Below are 12,875 nucleotides of genomic sequence, written 5' to 3' on the forward strand. Positions count from 1 at the left end.
TCCTACTTCACAGGTCACCTTCTACCCCACAGGTCACCTCCCGTCTCACAGGTCACCTCCTACCTCTCAGGTCACCTCCCGTCTCACAGGCCTCCTCCTACCTCACAACAAACTGAAAGGCGCCTTTGGCTTGTTCTCCGGGAGACGATACACCATTAAACTGAAACGTGTAGACCGAAAGCAGCAGAGATGCGAAGGATTCTCAGTGAGAATTCCTTCCAGGATAAAAATGCCTTCGGACCACTTGATTTTGACACTTCCACTTCCAGCTGCTGTGTGCCCAGACCCTCCCCCGTGACGCCGCCCCCTAGAACGAGCACCGGGGTCACTCCGTGTGTCTCGGGCCCTGGGGCTGCCACGTGCCCAGTGCACACCCTGGGGGGAGCTGTGCTCACAGATGACGGTGCTGTGACTGATGCCCACAGGAGGGGACAGCCCCCTGCCTGGCGCAGGCCACCATCCCAAGCATCGCTGGCGTTTAGGCTGATCGCCTTTCAGACTCCTTTTTCCTGCCGTCCGTGTGTTCAAGGCCGTTCAGTCACGTGCCTGTGGTGAACCCGGGTTTCCCTGATTCCTGGCATGAGGTTGCGAACCCTCGCCCTCGGCTTTAAGACGGAGGGATTTGAGAAGATGACAAGGGCTTAGTAAAAGAGCAGCCTTTTGTTCCTGCCCTTGTTGCCAGAGATGCCTGGGTATGTGTTCGACTTTTAAGGCACGGAGGAAGTACTCCAACTTCCCTTCACCGCCACTCAGAAAATGGGAGTGACATCACCTCCCTCAAGGGCGTCTGTGAGGCTGAATCATCAGAGGAAGCTTCTTCTGTCCGGTGCTAAGCAAGCGTCTCATCAGTGTCGGTTCACTTATGGACCGGCTTACCGGGAGGAAACGCAATTGTGCATCAACAGTAAATTTGGATACGTGTGTTTTTTGTTCTAAACTCTCAAAAACCTAAGTCAGTTAAGCTGTTTAAAACACATCACAGATCTCATAAAAACTGACTCTGTGCGTCTTTATGTTTTCATGCATGCACGTTTATTCAACAAACAAGAAGAGAAACTCCGGTGTGCTGGCCCTGTATGAAGTATTGTCAGGTGTATGGGGGCAAACGGGGCCTACCTCACACTGTATGCCAGAATTAACTCAAAATGGATCAGAGATCTAAATCTAAGAGAGAAAACTAGAAAACTCCTGGGAGAAAAAGTAGCTGTAAACTTTTGTGACCTTGGATAGGCCATGATTTCTTAAATATGACAAATGACACAGACACACAAAAACCAAAGATACAGAATTAAAATCTGTGCTTCAAAGGACATCATCCATCAGGAACATGAAAAGATAACCCACGGAATGTAGGAAATATTTGCAAACGGTATATGGTGTGAGACCCTTTATCTAGGATATATAAAGAGCTATACAACCCAGCAAGAAAGACCGCCCAATTTAGAAGTGGACAGAGAATTGAAATAAACATTTCTCGAAAAGAAGATACACAAATGACCAGTGGGCACATGAAAACAAGGTCAGCGTGATCGGTCATCGGAGAGATCCAAGTCAGAACCGCGAGGCACGGTTTCACGCTCACCTAGCGTGGCTGTGATTGCAAACACAGCAACAAACAGTGATGGGGAGGAACAGGAGCCCTCGCCCACATTTTGACCAGAATGCAGGGTGATGCAGGCACCTTGAAGAGCAGTGTGGCGATTCCTCGGAAAGTCAGACATGGAGTTACTATCACTGGGCAACTCCAATTCTAGGTACACACGCAACAGAATTGAAAACATGTCTGTGCACGAACGCGGTATTTGTAGTTTTTTGTAGTAGCCACGAAGTGGGAACACTCAAACACCATGGACTGGCGAACAGATGAACAGATGAGGCACACAACGAAATGCTGTTCAGCCAAGGAAGGACCAAGGTTCTTACTCACGTGACACCGTGGACGAACGCTGAAAATCTTTTGCTGAGAGCAAGAAGCCAGGCCTGAGAGTCTACAGACTGTGTGATTCCATTTAGATGAGACCGACAAACCCCTCAGGGTCTGTGGCAGGCTGGGGTGAGGGGTAATGGGTAACAGGTGCAGAGCTACCTTAGGTCAATGCAGACACTTTCAACCCACATAGTGGTCGTTAGCACAGCTTCGGGAATATACTGAAACTGCTGAATCCCACACCCTGACGGAGCGCACCTTGTAACATGTTCATTGTATCCCGATTCAAGAAACCTAAACAAACAGACCAAAGGCCAAGCAAACGGAGTAAAATCTGACATCCGTGCAGCATGAAGAGCATCCAGTCCAGCCGGGGGGTCTGGACACCTCAATAGACCACAATACAGGGTCCGTCCCACGAGGACATGATAAGGGGGGCACCGAGATATCAGGACGAGGCAGCCATTCCATCCGCATCGGAAACAGGACAAGAAGGTGCTCTGGAGACCGGCCTCCAGGGACCTGGAGACTTTGGTGAAAGGAGTCTTTCAGGGATCAGTTCTAGAATGTCAGCTCTGTGTGGAGGCCCCTGCCACGAGCCAGGCTTCATGAAGACATGTGTACTCTTCAGGGCTCAGCGCACACAATTTTGTCTGTTTTACTGATATAGAACCCCTAAGAGGAGCTTCACACGCATTATCTCATCTAATGCTTCTCATGACCTTAGGAGGAAGACACTGTCACCTTCCCTTGGTGTATGAGAATCCTGATTCTCAGGGGGTTAAGTGACAAGGCCATCCACAGGTGATGGGGACGCTGTGAATACAGTGAGCCTGAGCTCAGAGTGCTCTTCCCCACGAGCATGTGCCTCTTTGGCTCAGTGCTTTGGAAAATACGGAACTTAATCTCTCAGCACTGTTGGAAGGAATTCTGTAGAAGAGGTTGTGATAATCGATAAAAAGTAGAACCTATTTTTTATCTTCTGGGATCCCATGATTCAGTGACAGATTATGTATTTGCAGGAAGCTGCATAAGCAATGTCATGTTACCTGGTTTAAAGTAACGATGGAAAAGCACCCAGACTCCTGAGGTGCAGACACGATAACATCCAGAGGTGTTTACAAAGTGAGTTTTTAATATTCTCCTTTTTGTGTAAAAAATTAAGTGCCTTTTGCATCCACCAGCATTTTCCAGGGGAGCTCTGTTTAATTCTTTTGGCACGTTTTCGTTTTACAGTACATTTAATTTTGTTAGATTGTTCTTACGCAAAAATACTTTGTAGCCAAATTGTAATTGAACACTGTCTTCCTGAATCCCTCTTCTCTGCAATACACATAGGTGTATTAAACAGGATTCTGCTGTCAGCAGCTCTGCAAACAGGATAGGCTTGCCGTATTAGTTAAAGTGTATCTCAGAAAGCGCAGACAGGGAGAATGAGTATCGCTGACCTTTTAAAAGAATTTGTGCCACGTGCTCATTCCCAGAAGCTTGCAGGTAAATATGGACACACGGGCCATCCGATAGCCCAGGCTTGACCAGGAGAACTCCCAGAGAAGCAAAGGTGAATCAGGGTGGCCCTCAGTGGCTCATCTTGTAACCGCTTCAGGGTACATGAACAAGGCGTGCTAACCAGGGGCCATTTACTAACATGCCGTGGCTATCATCCCTTGGGGTTGTTCACTGAGGTGGTCCTGGAATAATACTGCATGCTGCGGGTGTGGACTGAGGCAGTGGCAAGGCCAGCGTCATGCAGGAAGGACTCGGATGTGCTGGGAGCCGGGCTGAAAACGCGTGGCCGTTTGCATGGCGAGCGCTGGGAGTAGCGACAATGAAATAATGATAAGTTACGCCGTTTTGTGAGCATTTTCTCTTAACCAAACCGATCCTTGCAATTAATTAACTTTCGTGAAATTGTTTGGTCCTACTCAGTGACCTCACTGCCTGCGAAAGGGAGCTGAGACCACAAAGGAGAAGCATCGGCAGAAAGTGCAGCCACTGTGAGTGAGGCGCTCCAGGAGGGCAGCCAGAGCAGGGGCTGAGGGCCAGACCTCACGCTCACGGGTTGATTTTGGGCAGCGGAAGCATGGGGTCAAGAGCAGACGTGGCTCAGCTCCACCTACGAGGATCTCTAGCTCTCCCACTATGAATTTTAAAAATTAGCACTCGCCCACCTAGCTACCTGGTTCCCCATCAGCGTCCCAATTTCCTTCAGACGGGACGCAAGCTTGGGATGGGCGGGGGGAGGACGAGGGTCTTTTCCCATTTCCCTACAGCCCAGCACGCACCCGGCATGTTGTCGGCGCTCAGTGAGTATTTGGTGGACGGTCCTGTGGGCCCGTCGTGCAGCCATCGGGCTCCTCTACGGACTCAAGATGGCAACACGAGGTGGGGCGAGTGGATCCCACAACTCACTAAGTGTCCGCCAAGGCGGTCCCTGCTTTCACAGACTGGGCATCGACAGAAGAAAACACGTTCCTGCCTGAATGGAGAAAAGCAAGTGGTCAAAGACAAGAAACTGTTATATAAAATGGAATATTACCCAGCCATAGAAAAGAAATCTAACCATTTGCAACAATACGGATGAACCCGGAGGACCTTATGCTGAGTGAGATACGTCACTCAGAGAAGGAAAAAAGCTGCAGGATCTCACCGATACATGGATTCTGAAAGCGTCGGATACATGGAGACAGAGCATAGAACGGTGATGACCGGGGGGAGGCGCTGGCCAAAGGGGACAAAGCCGTGGGGGAGGAGTCAGTCCCGGACCTCCTGCAGGGCACGGTGACCATGGTGAACGATACTGTATTGAATACTGGAACTTAGTGGGAGAGCAGACCTCAGGTGCTCTCAGGACGCACGCGGTTGACCGTGAGGACAGGAGCCATGAATTCGTTTGGCCGCGGGAATCATTCCTCTGTGTGCGGCCCTCAGAACGTCATGTTGTACACTGTACATGTTCACAATTCTCACTTAAAAAAAATAAAAGAGGGGCGCCCGGGTGGCTCAGTCGGTTGAGCGTCTGACTTCGGCTCAGGTCATGATCTCGCGGTCCGTGGGTTCGAGCCCCGCGCCGGGCTCTGTGTTGACAGCTCGGAGCCTGGAGCCTGCTTCCGATTCTGTGTCTCCCTCTCTCTCTGACCTTCCCCCGTTCATGCTCTGTCTCTCTCTGTCTCAAAAATAAATAAACATTAAAAAAAAAAAAAAAAAGATAAAAGATAATCCTGTTCGGAAGTTGGGACTGTGACTGAGGACCACACTATCTGGTATGTGATTTTCAGGCGTTGATGAGTGAAAGGAAATTGAGTTTTCAGGGGTTTTTTGTTTTTTCTATTGTGGTTTTGTGTTGCATTTTTTTTTTTTTTTCAGATAGGCTGGCATGTTTGGAGCTTCAGCATGAGGTTTGCTTCCTGATATGTACAAGTACAGAAAGGTGGATTCCAGGCAGTGCTAGAATTTCAGCCAGCGCCTCATCACTGAGGAACGCTGAACTTTGAGACGAGGTCGCTCCCCTCTAGCTTTATTTCCCTGTCCTCTCATTGGCCGAAGTGACCAAATGGAGCTTCACGGTGGAAATTAGCGAGCCTGTAAAACACATCCTATTTGTTGAAATGCCAGCTAGTGTCATCCACTCTGTATGTGGCATTTCTCCTCCGTGGATGAAGGGACAGCAATAGTGTAAATACCGTTCGCGACTCTTTCCTTCCGTGCGCATTTATCCTGAGCTACTTCCTAAGTGCCGCCTTAGCTCTGAAATTGAGATGGGAAAACAGGTGCTGAGGGCCCAGCTGCTCCTTCTTTTCCTTTAAATGTCAGGTTTTGGCACGCATTCACACCGAGGAGCTCACAGAGTATTGAGAAATCTGTTCTTACCACATTCGCTTTTCTACTTCTTCCTCATGTTCCTTGAACTGAGACATAGACCTTGACCAGTTCTTGGTAGATGATAGCGTATTTATTATTCACGTGTCCTAGGACCACCCTCAGGCTCAATGATTCTCTAGAAGGACCCAGAAAAACTGTTAGGTGCATAGTTACGTTTTATCAGCAAAAGGGTAACCGTGAAACTCTGCACAGGTCAGAGTCCAGATGACACGGGGGGCCGGTGCAGCCACGGTACGTAACTGTCCAGCACCAGCCCTGAGGGACACGTACGGCGTACTGCCCATGGGGGCTCACCCGGCTCCTGTGCGGGGCTTTGCTGGGGGGCCGGTCACGAAGGCGTGGGGCACTCATGTGACTGACCCAGATACCCCACCTCCAGCCCCAGAGGTCAAACAGGCACCGCGTGGCCCGGGGCCCAGGCAAACAAAAATAGGCATTCACCATAAATCACACTGTCAGCATCAAGGATCTAGTGCAGCCCGGTCCCAGATAAACACAGACGCTCTGACCGGGCAGGACGTTTCAAGGGCTCAGAGGCTGACTCCCAGGAGCCGTAAAGGGCCACCCCTTTCTCTGGAGCATGTGGGGCTGGAGCTCCCGGACCTGCCAAGTTAACCCCTTACTGAACACCCACCACATGCCCGGCTTATCCCAAGGCAAGGATTTCGGCACATCTATGTTTTATGAGCAGCTGTGCCCGAAGAGGGGTGTTGGATGCTGTGGGGGAGAGGGGAACTGCTGTTTGAGGTCTCTCTGTGCACTGGGCACAAAATCGTGTGCTTCGTCCTCAAGCTCATGGCCAAGGGACTGGGTTCCAGCTCCACGTGTGTTCACATGCCTCACCCTGCTTGGCACAAGTACCGTTTCCCAGCCTGTCAGCGTCCGTAGCTCCCTGCAGGCCGTGGCCGGAGTGAGGGCAACACAGTAGGGACAAGAAACCATGTATTTAGAAAAGTTTCCCGCGTGTTTCAGCACATGTCCATTTTTATGCCACTCGGTTCCTGCAAAAGTCACGTGAATGAGGAAGCGCTAGTCGTGGGGCGTTAGAGGTGCCGGCTCCTGTGTCTGGCGGTGGTGACCATAGGAACAAGGAACAAGGGAGCTCGTTGGGACCACATGTGCTCTCCTCTTGTCACAGCTGCAGTTACTCACGTTACGTGGGTTGGCCACGTTAGTTTCCAGGCTGCCATGATGAAGTGCCACATGCCGTGAACTGACCCCGTGGCCCCCCATTCGTATGTTGGAATCTAACCCCAATGTGATGGTCAAAGGAGCTCGGGCCTCTGGGACATGATAGCATCATGAGAGTGGAGCCCTCATGGTGGGTTTAGTGCTTTTGTAAGAGCCCCACGGAGCTCCCTCAGCGCCCCCCGCCCCCGCCCCACTTGAAGACAAGGAGGAGACCCTGTCTATGACCCGGAAAGCAAGTCTCAGCAGACAGGGAACGTGCCAGCACCTGATGTGGGATTCCCAGCCTCCAGCCCTGTGACGCCCCTGTTTATGAGCCCCCCGGTTTGTGGTGTGTGTCTGGCCACCTGAATGGGCTAAGACGATGGACTGGGTGGTTTAGACAACAGACATTTACTCCCATGGCAGGAAGTTGGGGATCCTGGCGTGGGCGGGCTTGAGTCCTCCTGGGGCCTCTCTCCTGGGCGAGTGGACACCTCCTGCCCTGTGTCCTCACGTGGTCTTTCCTTCATCCTCGTGTGTCCTTGGTCTCTCAGTGTGCTGAGCCTCCTCCTCTTCATAGAAGGACAGCAGTTGGACTGGGGCCACGTGAACAGCCTCCTCTGACCTAAGTCACCTCTGTCAAGTCTCCATCTGCAAATACAGTCTCGTTCCGAGGTCCTGCGGTGAGAGCTTCCACACATGAGTTCAGGGGCCACAGTCCAGCCCACGACAGCAATCCACTTTTGATGAGCCCCTCACTCCCCGGCATGGCACATTGCTTCTAGCAGCAGCGTCCGGCCCCGGTCAGGACCTGGGCCACCTGTAACAAAGCTTTCACCGGCCTGTAGCAGATGCAGAAACCAGGGCGCTGTGGGGAGACTGAGTGATTGGTTTTTTACGGACATGTAATGGACGTAGGATATCCTGGTAGTTTCAGGTGCACATCACAGTGGTTCAGTACTCATGTACTTTATGAAATTATGCCCAGAGAAAGTTCCGTCACTGTCTTGTCACCACACGAGGTGATTACAGTATTGCTGACCGTGTTCCCTGTGCTGCACTTTCCTCCCCCATGATTTGCTTATGTCGTAGCTGGAACTTTGTAGCTCTTCATCCCCGTCACTGGTTTCACCCCCTCTGCGCCCGCCTCCCCTCTGGGAACTACCAGTTTGCTCCCTGTGTTTGCATTACTTTTTGTGTCTGTTTTGTTTGTTCCTTTGTTTTTTGGATTCCGTATGCAAATGGCAACAGATGGTCTTTGTCTTTCTCTGAGCACCATACCCACTAGGTCCATCCGTGTTGTCACAATGGCAGGATTGGTCTCTTCCTCATGACTGGACAAGATTCCACTGCACACACACCACATCTCCTTTACCCATTCATCTGCTGGTGGGCACTCAGGCTGCTTCCACAGCTTTGATATTGTAGATACTGCTGTACTATACATAGGGGTGCATGTTCCTTTTCAAATTGGTGCTTTCATTTTCTTCAAATAAATACCCAGAAGTAGAATTACTGGATCATACTGGTAGCTCTATTTTGAACTTTTTGAGAAACCTCGATGCTGTTCTCCAGAGCGGCCGCACCAGTTTGCATTCCCACCAACAGTGCAAGAGGGTTCCCCTTTCTCCACTCCCTCGCTAGCATCTGTTGTTTCCTGAGTTGTTAATTGTAGCCACTCTGACAGGTGTGAGGTGGTATCTCAGTGTGGTTTTGATTTGTGTTTCCCTGATGGTGAGTGATGTTGAGTATCTTGTCATGGGTCTGTTGCATCTGGATGTCTTCTTTGGAAAAGTGTCTGTTCATGTCCTCTGCCCATTTTTAAATTGGACTGACTTTTGTCTAGTCAGTGTTTTAAGTTCTTTACATATTTTGGTTATTTATCTTTATTTGGATGTATGTTTTGCAATTATCTTCTCTCATTATTTTCCCTTTGTTGATGGTTCCCCTGCTGGGCAGAAGCTTTGAGTTTGGAGAGGTCCCACTTGTTGATTTGAGATTCACTTGCCTCTGCCTGAGGAGACTGGTCCAGAAGCATGTTGCTGAAACTGAAGTCACAGAGCTTATTGCCTGCGTTTTCTTCTAGGACTTTAATAGTTTCGGGTCTTACATTCATGTCTTTAATCCACTTCAAGTTTGTTCTTGTGGGTGGTGGACCTTGACTGCTCCAGGGTCATTCTCTGGCACATTGCTGTCCGGTTCTCCCAACACCGGTCATTGAAGAGACTCTTTCCCACTGGATATTCTTTGCTCCTTTGTCAGATTAATTGACCATATAAATATGGGTTTCTTTCTGGGCTCTGTATTCTGTCCCATTGATCTAGGTATCTGTTTTTGTGCCAGTTCCATACTGTTTTGATCACTGCAGCTTTGTCACACAGCTTGAAGTCCGGAATTGTGACGCCTCCAGTTTTGTTTTTAATTCTCAAGATTGTTTTGGCTCTTCAGGGTCTTTTATGGATTCTTTGTTTTAATTCAGTGAAAACTACTTGATATTTTCAAAGTAATTACATTGAATCTGTAGACTGTCTTGGGTAGTATTGACACTTCCACAATATTAATTCTTCCAGACCATGAGCATGGAATATCTTTCCATTTATTTGTGTTGTCTTCAATTTATTTCAAAGTCTTACAGTTTTCAGAATACAAGTCTTCCACCTCCTTGGTAAAACTTATTCACAAGTATTTCGTTCTCTTTGATGCAATCGTGTGGTAAGATTTAAAAAACAAAATGCTCAATGCATTCATGTTAAAGGATTGGTCTTTATTTTGAGATTATTTCCTTTCCACATTTTTATATTATTTTATAATATTAATATAAAAATGGTGGTTTTGTTTTTATTTTATTCCTTAACAAAATAAGACATTGATAACCCTACGTTGGCTCCCGTTACATAGGGGACTTTGATGGGCTGCTCCTGAAATGCACAAATCTGGCCTCAGCGCGGCCCAGCCACCTCCCCCTCACCATGGGGGCTCCTGACATTTTCAGCCCTTCACACCTTGTGCTCCGTTCTGATATCTACTCTCCCCATGTGCCAGCCCACATTCCCCTCACGTTGTGTGAATGCCTGGGGCGCAGCTATCTGTCCTTCAGGGACAGCTGACATCCTCTCCGGGAAGCTCTTCCTGTCACCACAGAGACAGAGCTGAGCCCGCCCTCTCTACTGGGCTCCAGTGCAGCTCAAAGTCTGCATTCTGCCCTCAGACTTTCAGGACCCACTAGTGGCTGGACCCTGAGCACGTTACTGGCCTGCTGGACCTTGAGCAACTTACCAAACCATGCTGTGCCTCAGTTTCCTCATTTGTAGGATGGGAACACTCACGCTTCCTTCATGAGGTTGTCCTGAGGATGCAGTGAGGCAGCGTGTGCCAGAGACCGAGTGTCTGCTTGGTACCCGTTAGCGACTCTTCTTCCCTCCACACCGTGACCTTGGCTGGGCTGTCACAGCCATCCATCTTGAGGGCTCCTGGGTCCGTGTGCATCTCCGCACAGCTTGCCATCTGGTTCAAAGCAGGTGCAGGGCAAACATTTGTTGAATGAATAAAGAAGAGACCAAAGAATGAAGGCTGGGCTCTCTGTTGGGATACATGTTGTTGTCGAGGATGTGTTCTTGGTTCAGATGACTCAGCACATCAGACATCCTAAGAGGGCTCACCTCTAAGTAATCACATTTAGCGGCTTCCCGATTTGATTTGCAGAGAACAATTTAGAGGCACATTTTACCTAGCTCTTTGAAGAGATCCTCGCTGTGGAGAACTTAGCTTAGCTGCCCCTGAAAATGAGCTGTTAAGTTTTTTTTATATTGTTTTCTCATGTTGAGAGAGAGACAGAGACAGAGCATGAGCGGGGCAGGGGCAGAGAGAGAGGGAGACACAGAATCCAAAGCGGGCTCCAGGCTCTGAGCTGTCGGCACAGAGCTCAACGTGGGGCTTGAACTCAGAAACCAACCACTAGATCATGGCCTGAGCCGAAGTCGGACGTTCAACTGACTGAGCCCCCAGGTGCCCCGAGTGATTGAGTTTTGATGCCATGTTTACACCAAGGGAACTCACTGGGGTTCATTGTGCTTTATATGAAATGGAATTTGGAGGAATGCTTGGCGCCCCTTCCTTGGGCATGCAGGTACGATTCCTCCCGAGCCGGCTGTCAGCTTGTTGTTTTTCTTCTACAGATACACTTGTTAGATTTCTTTCATCAGCCACAGAAAACTACATTATATAGTTTCCCCTACTTTGGGCTGCTAAAATCTAAAGAGGTTACATTTAGTTCAAAATTATAAAAAACATTTCACCCAGATCAAAGTATCTCTCTGTTCCTTGAAAATAGTTTCTGTCAGGACTTCCATTTTTTTATATGAAGTCTCCTGTTTTATACATTTTGACGTGATAAGCTCTCTCAACTATTTCAAGAAAATAGATTATGCATTTTTAACCTGATTATTTTTCAGTGTATATTTTCCAGGGCACCTGGATGGCTCAGTCAGTTGAGCATCTGACTCTTGATCCCCAGGTCATGGGATTCTCTCTCTCTCCTCTCTCTCTCTGCCCCTCCCTGACTCACGTCCCCGCTCACTCTTCTCAAAATAGATAAACATTATAAAAACATAATAAATGCATATTTTCCCTTAGTGGTAGAATTGTAGCTGAAACATAGCACTTTGCATTTATATAATTTGTGGCTTTCATAGCTCTCCATGTGCATTAGCTCATTTGATCTGTGCACAATAATCCTGGGAAGTAGAATGGACAGATGATAATTTCCATCTCATAAAGAGGCAGACAGCGTGATGGTTAGGGCCATAGGCCTTGGAACCAGACAGATGCCTCAAATGAAAAGTATTTGACTTTCCTGAGCCTCTTGGTTATTGCTGGTATAATGATGCTGTAATCCCTACCCCAGAGCTGCAGTGAAATTAAGAGAGCATGTTCACAGTGCACTTGGCATCGTGGCAGTTACAGCCCTCCAGGAAGGAAGCTGGGTGTGGAGAGGGCACGTGCTCCCGACCGCGTGCACACGTGGGCCGCCTCTGGGGGCAGCTTCCAGCCTGGGCCATCCTTGCTCCCGTCGTGCGTCCTGCAGACAGGCCAGGTCCGCGGTCTCGGCCGCCATGCACACACAGTGGCTGCAGGAGGACCTGAGAGACTCTCAGGACAGCCCACGGGCGCTGCTGGTTTCTGTCCCGCGGGCACGTGCCAACCTCTCCCTACACCGCCTCTCTGCTGGTGCCCCCTGGCCCCCTGCCCCTTCTTCCGGGATCTGTGGAGCCATCTCTGGGTGAGCCTCTGCATTTACCCTGAATTGCCCTGCAAAATGACCGCCAAGGTCTGTCACCTGGCTTAGGAATAGGTGGGAATAGGAGACGTATCATTGGTGTTCGTTTACTCTTTCTGGAACCTGTAATGAGAGGTAACGGAAAGCAGTTATGTGATGCTTCACTCCCGTGAGGCCACCTGAAGGAAGCACCACTCTGACCAGAGTAGCCGTTTTTATTTTTATTTAGTTAAAAAATTTTTAATGCGTATTTCCTTTTGAAAGAGAGAGAGACAGAGCATGAATGAGGGAGGGGCTGAGAGAGGGAGACACAGAATCGGAAGCAGGCTCCAGGCTCTGAGCTGTCTGCAACAGAGCCTGACGTGGAGCTCGAGCCCACGAAGTGTGAGATCATGACCTGGGCCGAAGCCGGACGCTCAATCGACTGAGCCCCCAGGCACCCCTAGAGTTACCATTTTTAAGGGCTGACGGGTCCAGTGGTGCCCTCTTCCGTCCAGTCACCTCACACAGATGTGGCATCCGCAGAATGTGACGACACTGTATGCTGTGCCTTTAAATATTAAACCTCAACCCTAAGATAGTTGGGGTTTGTGAACTAGAAGTTAAGGAAATAGGGCTGCT

At 49.3% G+C, this 12,875-nt stretch overlaps 1 protein-coding gene and 1 non-coding gene across 9 annotated transcripts in view; both read left to right on the top strand.

The window, feature by feature from the left end:
* DLGAP2 (DLG associated protein 2) overlaps positions 1 to 12,875 on the top strand; it is a 788,462-nt gene that overhangs the window by 509,166 nt on the left and 266,421 nt on the right. The window lies entirely within an intron of this gene.
* On the top strand, positions 4,920 to 5,004 carry TRNAR-UCG (transfer RNA arginine (anticodon UCG)). Its single transcript has one exon. It is a non-coding gene; the product is annotated as a tRNA-Arg (tRNA).

The sequence above is a fragment of the Herpailurus yagouaroundi genome, unplaced genomic scaffold (genome assembly GCF_014898765.1).
Source record: "Herpailurus yagouaroundi ecotype Mexico unplaced genomic scaffold, PumYag 181, whole genome shotgun sequence".
Classification (NCBI taxonomy): Eukaryota; Metazoa; Chordata; class Mammalia; order Carnivora; family Felidae; genus Herpailurus; species Herpailurus yagouaroundi.